Genomic DNA, 12,077 nt, shown 5'->3' on the forward strand with positions numbered 1-12,077 from the left:
ACAGGAGATGCTAGCTCAGGAGGAGCTGGCGCACCCAATGCTAGCTCAGGAGAAGCTAGCACAAGAGAAGCTAGCCCAGGAGATGCTAGTACAACAGATGCTGGCGCAGCAGACGTAAACGTAATGTTTACTTACAGTCAAAAACGTAGAAGGTTCTACTCAAAGAAAGAGTCACACTTAAAGTATATTTTTGTGATTGCAGTAAAAGTTTACTCACGACTAAAAAGTAACGTAATGTTTACTTACAGTCAAAAACGTAGAAGGTTCTACTCAAAGAAAGAATCACACTTAAAGTATATTTTTGTGATTGCAGTAAAAGTTTACTCACGACTAAAGAGTAACGTAATGTTTACTTACAGTCAAAAACGTAGAAGGTTCTACTCAAAGAAAGAATCACACTTAAAGTATATTTTTGTGATTGCAGTAAAAGTTTACTCACGACTAAAAAGTAACGTAATGTTTACTTACAGTCAAAAAACGTAGAAGGTTCTACTCAAAGAAAGAATCACACTTAAAGTATATTTTTGTGATTGCAGTAAAAGTTTACTCACGACTAAAAAGTAACGTAATGTTTACTTACAATCAAAAACGTAGAAGATTCTACTCAAAGAAAGAATCACACTTAAAGTATATTTTTGTGATTGCAGTAAAAGTTTACTCACGACTAAAAAGTAACGTAATGTTTACTTACAGTCAAAAACGTAGAAGGTTCTACTCAAAGAAAGAATCACACTTAAAGTATATTTTTGTGATTGCAGTAAAAATTTACTCACGACTAAAAAGTAACGTAATGTTTACTTACAGCCGAAACCTAAGTAGAAAAATAGGTACCCGGTCACCTGAACTAGAAGTAACCTAATGTTTACTTAAAATCAGAATAAGTCCTGCATAAGTCCTGCTACTGTGACGGAAGTGGAACCAGCGTAATAATACAGGCTGGTGTTGTCAGCAGGAGCTGAGTCTATAAGAGGCTACATAGCCTGAATCTACAAGCTGGCTAACTAGCCAGAGCTAACACCAGACATAACAGTAACCAACTACCCAGTCTGGACCGAGACAAGCACAACACAGGGTCGACCCCCTGTGCAAGAAGGAAGTGGACGGAAACAACAGTCCGAAAGGCCTGTGAACAATGTGCGCTGGTAAGGGGGACAAAACCTGAACCAGTGCCATCGAGACGAATAGCAGTATCTGAGAGCAGGACTGAAACTACTGGAGGAAGCGGGTGTAATGGCCCAATACTCTGTACCCTACCAGCCCAATACGAACGGGGTGGCAGAGAGAGCTGTACGCTATATGAAGGATCAGATGATCAAAGTGGATATGTTGCGATCCTGGAATGAACCGACCTCCCTCCTTAGGATACATCAAGGAGACCGACAGCACAGATCGGACCGGAAGGATCAGAACCTGCCCTATTTCGGGCCAGGAGCATTCCTAGACGGGGGGGGGTCCCCCGGAGCCAGCGGACGACGCAGCGAATGGCAAGAAGGAATATACTGACTCAGGTCAGAACTTGGAAATGGAGGAAGACCGGGATAGGTCAAGCTCCCGAGCATCCTCAAGGTCCTCATCTAGACCTCCCAGACCTCCCAGACCTCCTAGACCTCCCAGACCTCCCAGACCTCCTAGACCTCCTAGACCGGACAGAGAGACATCGGCCTGGACCCAGGTTACAGGGCGACGAGAGCCCTGAATGGACCTGAAAGAGAGAAAAGAAATGAGTCCTCTGTGGACTGCATCTGTGATGTCCTGCGAGGCCTACGGACAGGGTCACACGACCAGGCCAACCACCCTTCAATAAAGGACTGCTGCTACAATTCTCGGGGACCCGTGGGGTCGCCCGAGAAGTAACAATTCAACCTACCTCAAACTATGGGAGAGATCCAAGAGGTCAGAGGGGGTGACCCCAAGATGACCAAGATGACCAAGATGACCAAGACGACAACAACCTGGGTGCATCGGCCGGGAACAACAGATGCAAGTCTTCCCGCCGGATACCAAGCCACGACGTGGCCCCTATCCTGTCGGGCCGTCCAGCCAGGGAACAACAGATGCAAGTCTTCCCGCCGGCTACCAGGGTACCGAGGTACCAAGATGGCAGAGGGGGTGTGGAGAGTCACGGCCACGTGACCCCGCAATCGCCATCTCGTCCCTCCAGTACATACGCTATTAAGACAATGGAAAATGACCGACCAGGATGACAGAGGGGGTGTGAAGTGCCACAGAACAACAGTGACCCTTTTGGAAATTGACATCCTGTTTGTTCCTTTATAACCAGTATATTCTTTATAGACTTTAAAACTAAACTCTGGTTGGAAGACAGTGAAATGATTGTTGTGTGAACCTAACCTCTTCTGCTTAAGAAAGAATTGCCTGGTCTGCATAGAGGTGTCTGTGAGAGCAAGCCTGCAGTAGGGAGTTAACCCTAAAGAATGTGACCCTGAGAGGCAGCAGGAGAGGCCGCAGAAGAGGAAGGAGGAGAGGAGAGTAAACTGTAATGTGTACTGTAATGTAAACTAATGTACTATAGTACACTGAGTACTGTATTGTACCTATAACCTATTGTACCTGTATAGGGGGATTACACTGTATATTCTTTATACACTTTAAAACTAAACTCTGGTTGGAAGACAGGGATTGTGTGAAAATAACCTCTTCAGCTTAAAGAATGAATCGCCTGTTCTGTTTATGAAGAGGAGAGCAGAAGGAGGGGGGGGGGAGGCCTCTGGCCTCGCCCGGTACTGCCTGGTACCACATGGTTAACAGGCTAACCCTTTGTTTGTTCTGAAAAATGGAGGGACTTTCTCATACTTAAAACACTAGGTAACTAAAGGTAACGTGAGTGAAAGGAGGAGGAGAGTCCATCCTTACTACGTATTGTATTTTGGTTTGCTAAGTGAAATGACATCCCTGTGACATCACTGTTTTTAGACCAATCGGAATATGATACAGGATCAATATAAAAATGACTGTTGCCCCTTCAAGAGGCAGACTTTTTTGAGAGATTTTAAAGATTTTCCAAGCAGGCACAAGCCGTGTCAGATGAGATGTTTTTGTTTTATAATTCTTTTAACTGAGTTGGATATTTCCAATGAAGTCTCATTTGTAACTTGCCTTTTCTAATTAAAAATACTTCTTTATAATATCTATTGAGTTCGTGGACTGCTTTCTGCCGCAATGGGCCACGATGCTGGCCGCGCCCTGATTTCCTCTGAGGTGACTATGTCCTGAAATACAGATTGAATCAATTGCTGGTTAATGCTTTTCAGCTAAAGTTATAGATTATATATATATATACTATTGACGGTAGTAATGCTTGGTTTCACTGTTTGTTGTTTGCGAGCGCCGGTAGCCACTGCAGGGCCGGACGATAGGTACCATGGATTGACGGGCCTGTCAAACTGATAAGGGGTTATGGGACTTGCAAATGATTGTTAGTACGCTAATATTACACTATTGGCAGTAGTAAAACTTATTAAACGGTGAAGTAATATCATCAAGCTTTCAAATGAGCAGTATTACAGACCATTCCTCACAAACTGAGGTGACAAACTGAGGTGACTATAATTGTTTTTATAGTCTATAAGAGTTCTCCTAGACAATACATTCGGTTTATTACAAACAAGAAGAGATTAACAACTCTTCATGATTACATTTCATATCAACTGGATATAACTTGACCAGTGACTTGAAGTAATCTAGACAGAAATAGTAATTGACTCGAGAACTTGGCGAGTTTAGCACCTCGCCGGGGGATATCGAGCGGCCGCGGGTTTATATCTCGAGTAGGTGATTGAGATATATAGAGACGACCTGTAGTTCTTTTCAGTTATGATCGTTATGTGGTCATAAAGGGGGGAGGATAGATGGAGGAGCCAATTGATGAATTATGCAAAATGTGATTGAACTATTGTTTAAGAAAGAATTAACAGAAGAAAGAAATTGATGTAAAATGAATATTGTGATACTAATGTATGTTTTCTCTCAACCAGATCATCTAAAAGAGTGTGGGAACAACTTTCTGTAGATTAAGAAAATTGGGTTTTAAAATTTGTGATGGTTAGATTATTTTTAATTGTTTTTAGCATATTCAAAGTTTTTGTTTAAAGCTCATTGATGATATGTACCAAAGAATAATGAGAAAATTGAGAAGAAAAAAAGTTTTGGAAAAAATTTATGATTTTCATGTTTAATGTGAAAAATATTGTATGGTTAGTATGTATAGAAATCAAGTCAATGTACTGTTTATGACAATAGTAATTGCCAAAGTGAGGAATGTGGTAACATTGACTGTATTTCATAATCCATATGTCTATAATTAGAGAAACCATATGCAATACTAGCGTGACAGAAACTGTTTGAGTCCACATGAAACACCCGCTGGTGTTGAAAACTGTATTTAGACAGCCATTCTCAACCCCCACTCAAGCAAATGTGGTCAACCACTAGAAACAAAAGGAACTGGAAAGTCACAGCCACAGAAGGAACAGTCAAACCCCCCACTCTAACAGATGTAATCAGTGGAGAACAAAGACTAAAGGTCACACCTTAATGTTAGCAGATTTCAGCAGAGACCAGCCTAGACTGGCGAACAGGAAGAATGTGCTTACAGAATGATAAAACAAGACCATAGTAATCTATCTGAGGTACAAAGAATATTTGAATATCATTTAGAAACGTCAAACTGGTTATTTAAGTAATAATGCTACTTCACTCTTGCTGAAAACCATATATAGAAAATAAGTCTCAATTACAAAGGTTTAGTCTGGTAAAATACACGTATCAAGTTATTCTTTATCACTGTTTGATATCAAAATGTAAGCCAAGAGTAAAACTGTGATAATATTAGAAGTGTATAAATTCATATACACAGGAGATACATCTTGTAAATGTTTATTGGGACATGCCTCTGTGAAGAAAAGGCCACAGCAAAGAAGGGGGGGGCAGCCAGCCCCCACACAGGAAAACAGGAGGGGGGGGCGCAGCCAGCCCCCCCACACAGGAGATCATCTGACCGGGACCGCCTCCCAGAAGACAAATCCAATTGGACCAAACGTATTATTAGACTGCTAGGATTGGTGGAAAATCAGAGTATTTAAGAGAGAGCGCAGTGTTTGAGAGGGAGGCCAGACAGATATTCCCACCCACCCCAGGGGGTCTTCTGGTCTCCACCGCTGCCACAGACTGTACTGCTATTTGCCGCGACGTGAGTAAACTGTATAGAATAATCACTGTTTGTGATATATAGAGTAAGATGCCTATTTTAGACCAGGTTTAACCATGTGGTGGCAAATAGTAAGGTAGTCTATTCCATTGATAAACATGACTAAATTTATGTGCAGACTTGTTTTGATGTGAAGAGCCACCGTGAATGGGCTATATGATTATGTAAACCTCATCAATCTTTTGTACAAGCATGTTTGATGTAAAATGATGAATAATCCCTGTATGTAAGCAACCTTCTTATCCACCTTTTGGGCCCCGCGGCAATAAATCATCTGAATTTGAATTAGAACTTTGTTGTCTGACTGCACAATTATTCCTCTCTGGCTAAGAGTTACAAAGGAGACCATTCTATCACTCTGTCCTTCTTCCCTCTAGTTAGCAACCTGTATGCACTGTAAATAACCCAATGTATTGACTTAGAATATACGACAGCTACAAAACGGGTTATTCCAGAAATATCTGCGGTAGCCTAGCGTTTGGTTCATGGGCCAGAGACACTGTGAAGGATTCACCAGGTGAGCCGAGCCGAAGACCAGGTGGTAGGCATTGGCCACCTTGCGTTAGCTGTGTATATAGGCGTCATAGTAGGAGGGTTCAATACGACCCACAGTTTAGCTATGTTTAGGCGAGCGCCACAGTTTAGCATGCGCGACGGCTCCCCTCTTCAGCCCAGCAGAGGACGCCACTACACTGCACGCTTCTCCAGCCTCTTCAAGCCGTTGCCAGCAGCACCTGCCCCAGCGTCCACTCCGCCCCGCTGGCTGTTATCGCGGGATCTCCGTCGACCATCTTAGCATCCGGACTAGCGGTGCTGAGTTTGGGCCCACCATCTTGGATAAGTAGCGGCGCTCTGAGTGTTGAAATGTGTTCGGTAGACAGTACACTGTGGGGAGCAAGCTCTATAAGAGTGAAGATAAACAGTGCTTTGAATGCACACTGGAGAGCAGTGTAAAGGGGCGCCCCAACCGCGTGTATCACTTCCGCAACGGATTTGATTTCCGGGGTTGGCCTGATTGGCCGCGATGGCCACGTGACACGCCGTGGCACGCCCCCGCGCCAGCCGCAGCGGCAAGCGCGCAGCAGGATGAGAGAGCGTAGATTTCGCTGTGTATCATTTAATCATTTATCATTTAACATTTGAAAGGCATACATTGTTGTCATACAGAAGTACAGAATACTTTTATCCAAAATGCTTCTTACTGTTACTGTTAGAAACTGTGCTAGACAAATGAATGACTAATTCGGTCAGAAATAGCGTAACTAATAACGTTAGTAAGCACTGCTTATATGCTTATTATGTCTGCGGGGTACAGTAAACGTTTCTCCCGGTACATTCTGAAGAGCACACCGCTGTATGTTGGAGAACCAGCGGTCTTCCGCTCCTCCTCACTCGAGTGAGAGCAAAGCCGTGCGAGGGGGGCGGCACCTCGGCACAGCTCAGCCCAGTGTGACGCGAGCAGGAAGGAGGAGATGGGAGTCCTTCCAATCGGAATATGTTGTTTCTTTACACATATGTTGGATTATGAATATGTCTTTATAGCTACAAATGAATGACTAATTCGGTCAGAAAGCAGTAACACAACAGTTGCAATGTTGTGCTCAGCGATGCCGCTCGCGTGAGCATATTCTCCCCGCTGGTGATCGCAGCACGGAGGGTCGCGGACCAGCCTGGTAGCATAGCTATAAAGACATATTCATAATCCAACATATGTGTAAAGAAACAACATATTCCAGCCTGGCAGCATAGCTATAAAGACATATTCATAATCCAACATATGTGTAAAGAAACAACATATTCCGATTGGAAGGACTCCCATCTCCTCCTTCCTGCTCGCGTCACACAGGGCTGAGCTGTGCCGAGGTGCCGCCCCCCTCGCACGGCTTTGCTCTCACTCGAGTGAGGAGGAGCGGAAGACCGCTGGTTCTCCAACATACAGCGGTGTGCTCTTCAGAATGTACCGGGAGAAACGTTTACTGTACCCCGCAGACATAATAAGCATATAAGCAGTGCTTACTAACGTTATTAGTTACGCTATTTCTGACCGAATTAGTCATTCATTTGTCTAGCACAGTCTCTAACAGTAACAGTAAGAAGCATTTTGGATAAAAGTATTCTGTACTTCTGTATGACAACAATGTATGCCTTTCAAATGTTAAATGATAAATGATTAAATGATACACACTGAAATCTACACTCTCATCCTGCTTTCGCCAACACGACAATATTATTAAACAGCAGCGATGTGAAAGGCGAAGTGAACTCCAGCAGCAGCGCGCTTGCCACTGCGGCTGCCGCGGGGGCGTGCCACGGCGTGTCACGTGGCCGTCGCGGCCAATCAGGCCAACCCCGGAAATCAAATCCGTTGCGGAAGTGATACACGCGCCCCAACCATTTCAAGCCGGCTCTAGATAGGAGTTTATTTGCTAAATGTGGGCCCACTGTTAATTTCTTTTGAGTGTAATAATATGTGTGTTCCTTTATAAAATTCCCATTCAGTAACCCCTTTTATCCCTTCCCTTTTCCTCCCCTCTCTCCCCACCTATGGAGTAGTGGAACAGTATATATAAACCCTTAAAGGGAAGGTCTTGTTACTGTGTCTAGCCCAGTGTGGGAAGCACTTTAGTCTGTGTTACAGAGTGAGAGCACTTGGTGCCCAGGGCGTAATTAACTTGAATCAGACTGTATTTAATTGTAACTTGAATCAGACTGCTCACAAAACAAATACTGAATGGGAGCACTGTGTGTGTCTGTTACTGAGTCTGTGTCTTAACCCTTTTCTGCCCGGGTAATGTTCATTATTATTTAACCCTGTCTCCCCCCTGCCTATAGTTTATTGTTAAAGGTCTCTACAGGTCATTAAGGAAGGGTACTGCTTTGGGGAGCGAAAACATTATTCATCTTACTGCCATCAGGTGTGGGAGGGCTCAGGAAATATTGGGGGAAGTGGGGGTGTGTGGGGAGCAACTGCTGATCACCCTGGAAGGCAAGAAGGACCAGAGTACCATCCCTAGGTCAGTGAATCCTAGGTCCCATCCGCTCCTGCTGCTCGACCTCCATTTCGACATTCCTGGCCTACAGTCGGGGGTCCAGCTAAACTCAGCTCTGCTGCATCCCGCTACCAGGTGGCCGTGTACAACCACTCCCATAAAGCAGGGATAATCCACCCTGCTACATTAGCATATTAAGTGAACTACAGTATATGTAGGCTACTGTTGGACTGTAACAATTCCATGTACGAATAAATAAAAAAGTTTAATTCTGAGGGCTCAGAGTGAACACTGGAGGCTCTGACCGATGAGTCAGTTTATCAGAGTGGAGCAGATTTTCAAAGTGACACCTTAACTAGGGCCCTATGAAATCCGTTTTTATCTTTTCCTGTTTTCAGATATGAATTTTCCGGTTTTCGGATTTCTAGGTTTTAAATTTTCCTGTTTTCGGATTTCATATTTTTTCCTTTGGATTTAACCAAAAAAAACAATACAAAATTATGTTTTTAACTAACTTTAATAACAGTATACATCTGCAAACAGTGTCAGTGTAGTTCAGTGCCAGTTCAGTTATAAGGTTTATTTTTTTCCAATTCAGTTCAATGCAGTTCAACTGCCAGTGCAGTGCAATAACAAAATAATAATTAAATAGTTAAATAATACAAAATAATAATTTGTTTAAAAGAAATCAGAAAAAAACTGTAAAATGTCATTTATTTCAAAGAGATGTCCTTTAAAGGTTCATGCTTCTCCCCATCTCTAGCTGACATCACCATTGTGATACATGATGGTTAGGCCTTTGTGTTTTCCTCAGTGAGTGCATGCACACACACACACACACAGGGAGAATGGCTTATATGAACTTCATATATCAACTTATATCAACTATCCAGTTAATTTTTATAGTGTAACGTTTGGTTACTTGAAGGAGAGAGAGAGAGAGAGAGACTGAGACTTGTTAGTCTCGGACATTCCTGGCCTACAGTCGGGGGTCCAGCTAGACTCAGCTCTGCTGCATCCCGCTACCAGGTGGCCGTGTACAACCACTCCCATAAAGCAGGGATAATCCACCCTGCTACATTAGCATATTAAGTGAACTACAGTATATGTAGGCTACTGTTGGACTGTAACAATTCCATGTACGAATAAATAAAAAAGTGAAATTCTGAGGGCTCAGAGTGAACACTGGAGGCTCTGACCGATGAGTCAGTTTATCAGAGTGGAGCAGATTTTCAAAGTGACACCTTAACTAGGGCCCTATGAAATCCGTTTTTATCTTTTCCTGTTTTCGGATATGAATTTTCCGGATTTCTAGGTTTTAAATTTTCCTGTTTTCGGATTTCATATTTTTTCTTTTGGATTTAACAAAAAAAAAAAATACAAAATTATGTTTTTAACTAACTTTAATAACAGTACACATCTGCAAACAGTGCCAGTGTAGTTCAGTGCCAGTTCAGTTATAAGGTTTATTTTTTTCCAATTCAGTTCAATGCAGTTCAACTGCCAGTGCAGTGCAATAACAAAATAATAATTAAATAGTTAAATAATACAAAATAATAATTTGTTTAAAAGAAATAAAAAAAAACTGTAAAATGTCATTTATTTCAAAGAGATGTCCTTTAAAGGTTCATGCTTCTCCCCATCTCTAGCTGACATCACCATTGTGATACATGATGGTTAGGCCTTTGTGTTTTCCTCAGTGAGCGTGCGCACACACACACACACACACACACACACACACACACACACAGGGAGAATGGCTTATATGAACTTCATATATCAACTTATATCAACTATCCAGTTAATTTTTATAGTGTAACGTTTGGTTACTTGAAGGAGAGAGAGAGAGAGAGAGAGACTGAGACTTGTTATGCGCGACGCTAGTCAGTCTCGGAATTGTCTCGGAGTTGTCTCGGAATGGATTTGGTAGCTTTTCTCTGCGTCTCCATAGACCGTGCCGCGCCACCGTTTTAAAGTCGTAGTGAAGATTGATTTATATGAAAACCGATTTATGTATAATTTTGCTAGCTCGCCAAGGTTACTGTAATTAAAGCAAATTTTTTTATAAAATAAATAAAGATTTCTTTTTTTATATAAACATTTTTTTATTATAATTTTTTCAGCAGGGGCGGGGGGTCCCGTTGGCGGTGCGGGCTGCCCCGCCAAGGCAATGTTAGGGGAAACACTGGTAGTGAATAGGGCTTTGCCTGCAACGCTGTTTTCCAAATACCAGAGACAATATGAACTCCAGTGAATGAGGGCCCTGCACCCCCATGCAAACTACTTCCCGTTGACAATGCCTTTTCACTGCAGCCCCATGCAATCTACTTCCGTGTTGATAATGCCTTTTCACTGCAGCCCCATGCAAACTACTTCCCGTTGACAATGCCTTTTCACTGCAGCCCCATGCAATCTACTTCCGTGTTGATAATGCCTTTTCACCGCATCCCACCGCTCATCGACGCGGCCTGTCTGATGCCACAGATGTGTGTCCTCTGCCTCTGCATTCTGTGCAAAGGGAGATTAGACAGGACTGGGCCTGGTGGCGTTGTGTATTGAATCGGTGGCTGCATAGTATTGCGTAGTTATTTTATAACTCGCTTGTTGCAAACTGTCCCAGTTTCTTGATTGGAAAATGACTGTATACCCACAGGGCCGGGAAGGATACCTTAAAAAATGTACTCCACTACTGCTCACTTGATTATCAGTGATTACACAAAAGTCCATATAATGTACTGATTACTGTTATTTTGGTTAAAAATAAATTGTGACAGATCTATAATATTAAAAACAGAAAAGGCTTGTTTCTATTGAATGCAACAATGACCCCCCCCCCCAAATGTATCTGTAATCTGACCAATGAAATCGAATCAGATTACTGTAATCCAAGGCCAGATTAAGACTTCAGAGGCCCCTGGGCCAGATTCTTGTGGAGGCCCCCCCACACACACGTGCACGCACGCACAGTGGCGTTTTTATATGTCACTTTAAAAAATATATAGAATACCGTAATTCCTCTAATAGTAACCCCGGCTTGTATTTGTTTCAACTGTAGTGGATACCAGGCTTGTATTAGGAGGAGGCATGTATAAGAGAGAGGCCTATATTTCTAATTTTCGTATCTCTTTTATTTTTTTTACTGAATGAATGAATGAAAACTTTATTTAACAGATTGCAGAATGGGTACAATACAGTACGGCTCAATACACACAATTGTTAAGGCAGGGGATGCAGACCTGAGAAAGATGTTTGTCTTGTTTACATCAGGGTCCCCCATTTTCAATTCATATAGACATTTATGACATACACAACATACATGACATTTATGGCATAGGGACATATAGGTATTTAGTACTAGTACTAGTGTGTAGTGTGGAGGCCCCTAGTCGCGTTATTTCTAAACCTAGCCGCATTTCTGGCAAGACGCTCTCTGATTGGCCGATGCCTGTTTCTACACTGGTTAAGCTTAGGCACTCTTTCGAAGTTGGTTAAGGTTAGAGTTTGTCTTAGAGCGTGACGGGCTGACGGCAAATTCTTTCGACGGTTAAGCTTAGGCACTCTTTCGAAGTTGGTTAAGGTTAGAGTTTGTCTTAGAGCATGGCGATAGAACGCCAGGTAGTTTGCAGGCTGTTTGACGAGGAAATGGGCAAAGACACAGCTCGTCACGCGATTGGGCAAACATGTCAGTGGCCAATCAGAGCGTCAGTCAGTGCCAATCATTCAGTGTCACAGTATGACATCGATCTCCAAAATAAGAAAAAATAAATAAATAAAATGTGGGATGACGAGGGGCCTCAAAATGTTTAAAAAAAAAGTTAAAAAAAAATAAACAAATATTTGGGGCCTCTAGTGACGAGGGG

At 42.7% G+C, this 12,077-nt stretch overlaps 1 protein-coding gene across 1 annotated transcript in view; it reads right to left on the reverse strand.

The window, feature by feature from the left end:
- Positions 1-12,077, reverse strand: part of rin1b (Ras and Rab interactor 1b) — a gene marked incomplete at its 3' end in the record, with an annotated part of 194,846 nt that overhangs the window by 83,569 nt on the left and 99,200 nt on the right.

The sequence above is a fragment of the Notolepis coatsorum genome (genome assembly GCF_963971535.1).
Source record: "Notolepis coatsorum genome assembly, chromosome: 4".
Classification (NCBI taxonomy): Eukaryota; Metazoa; Chordata; class Actinopteri; order Aulopiformes; family Paralepididae; genus Notolepis; species Notolepis coatsorum.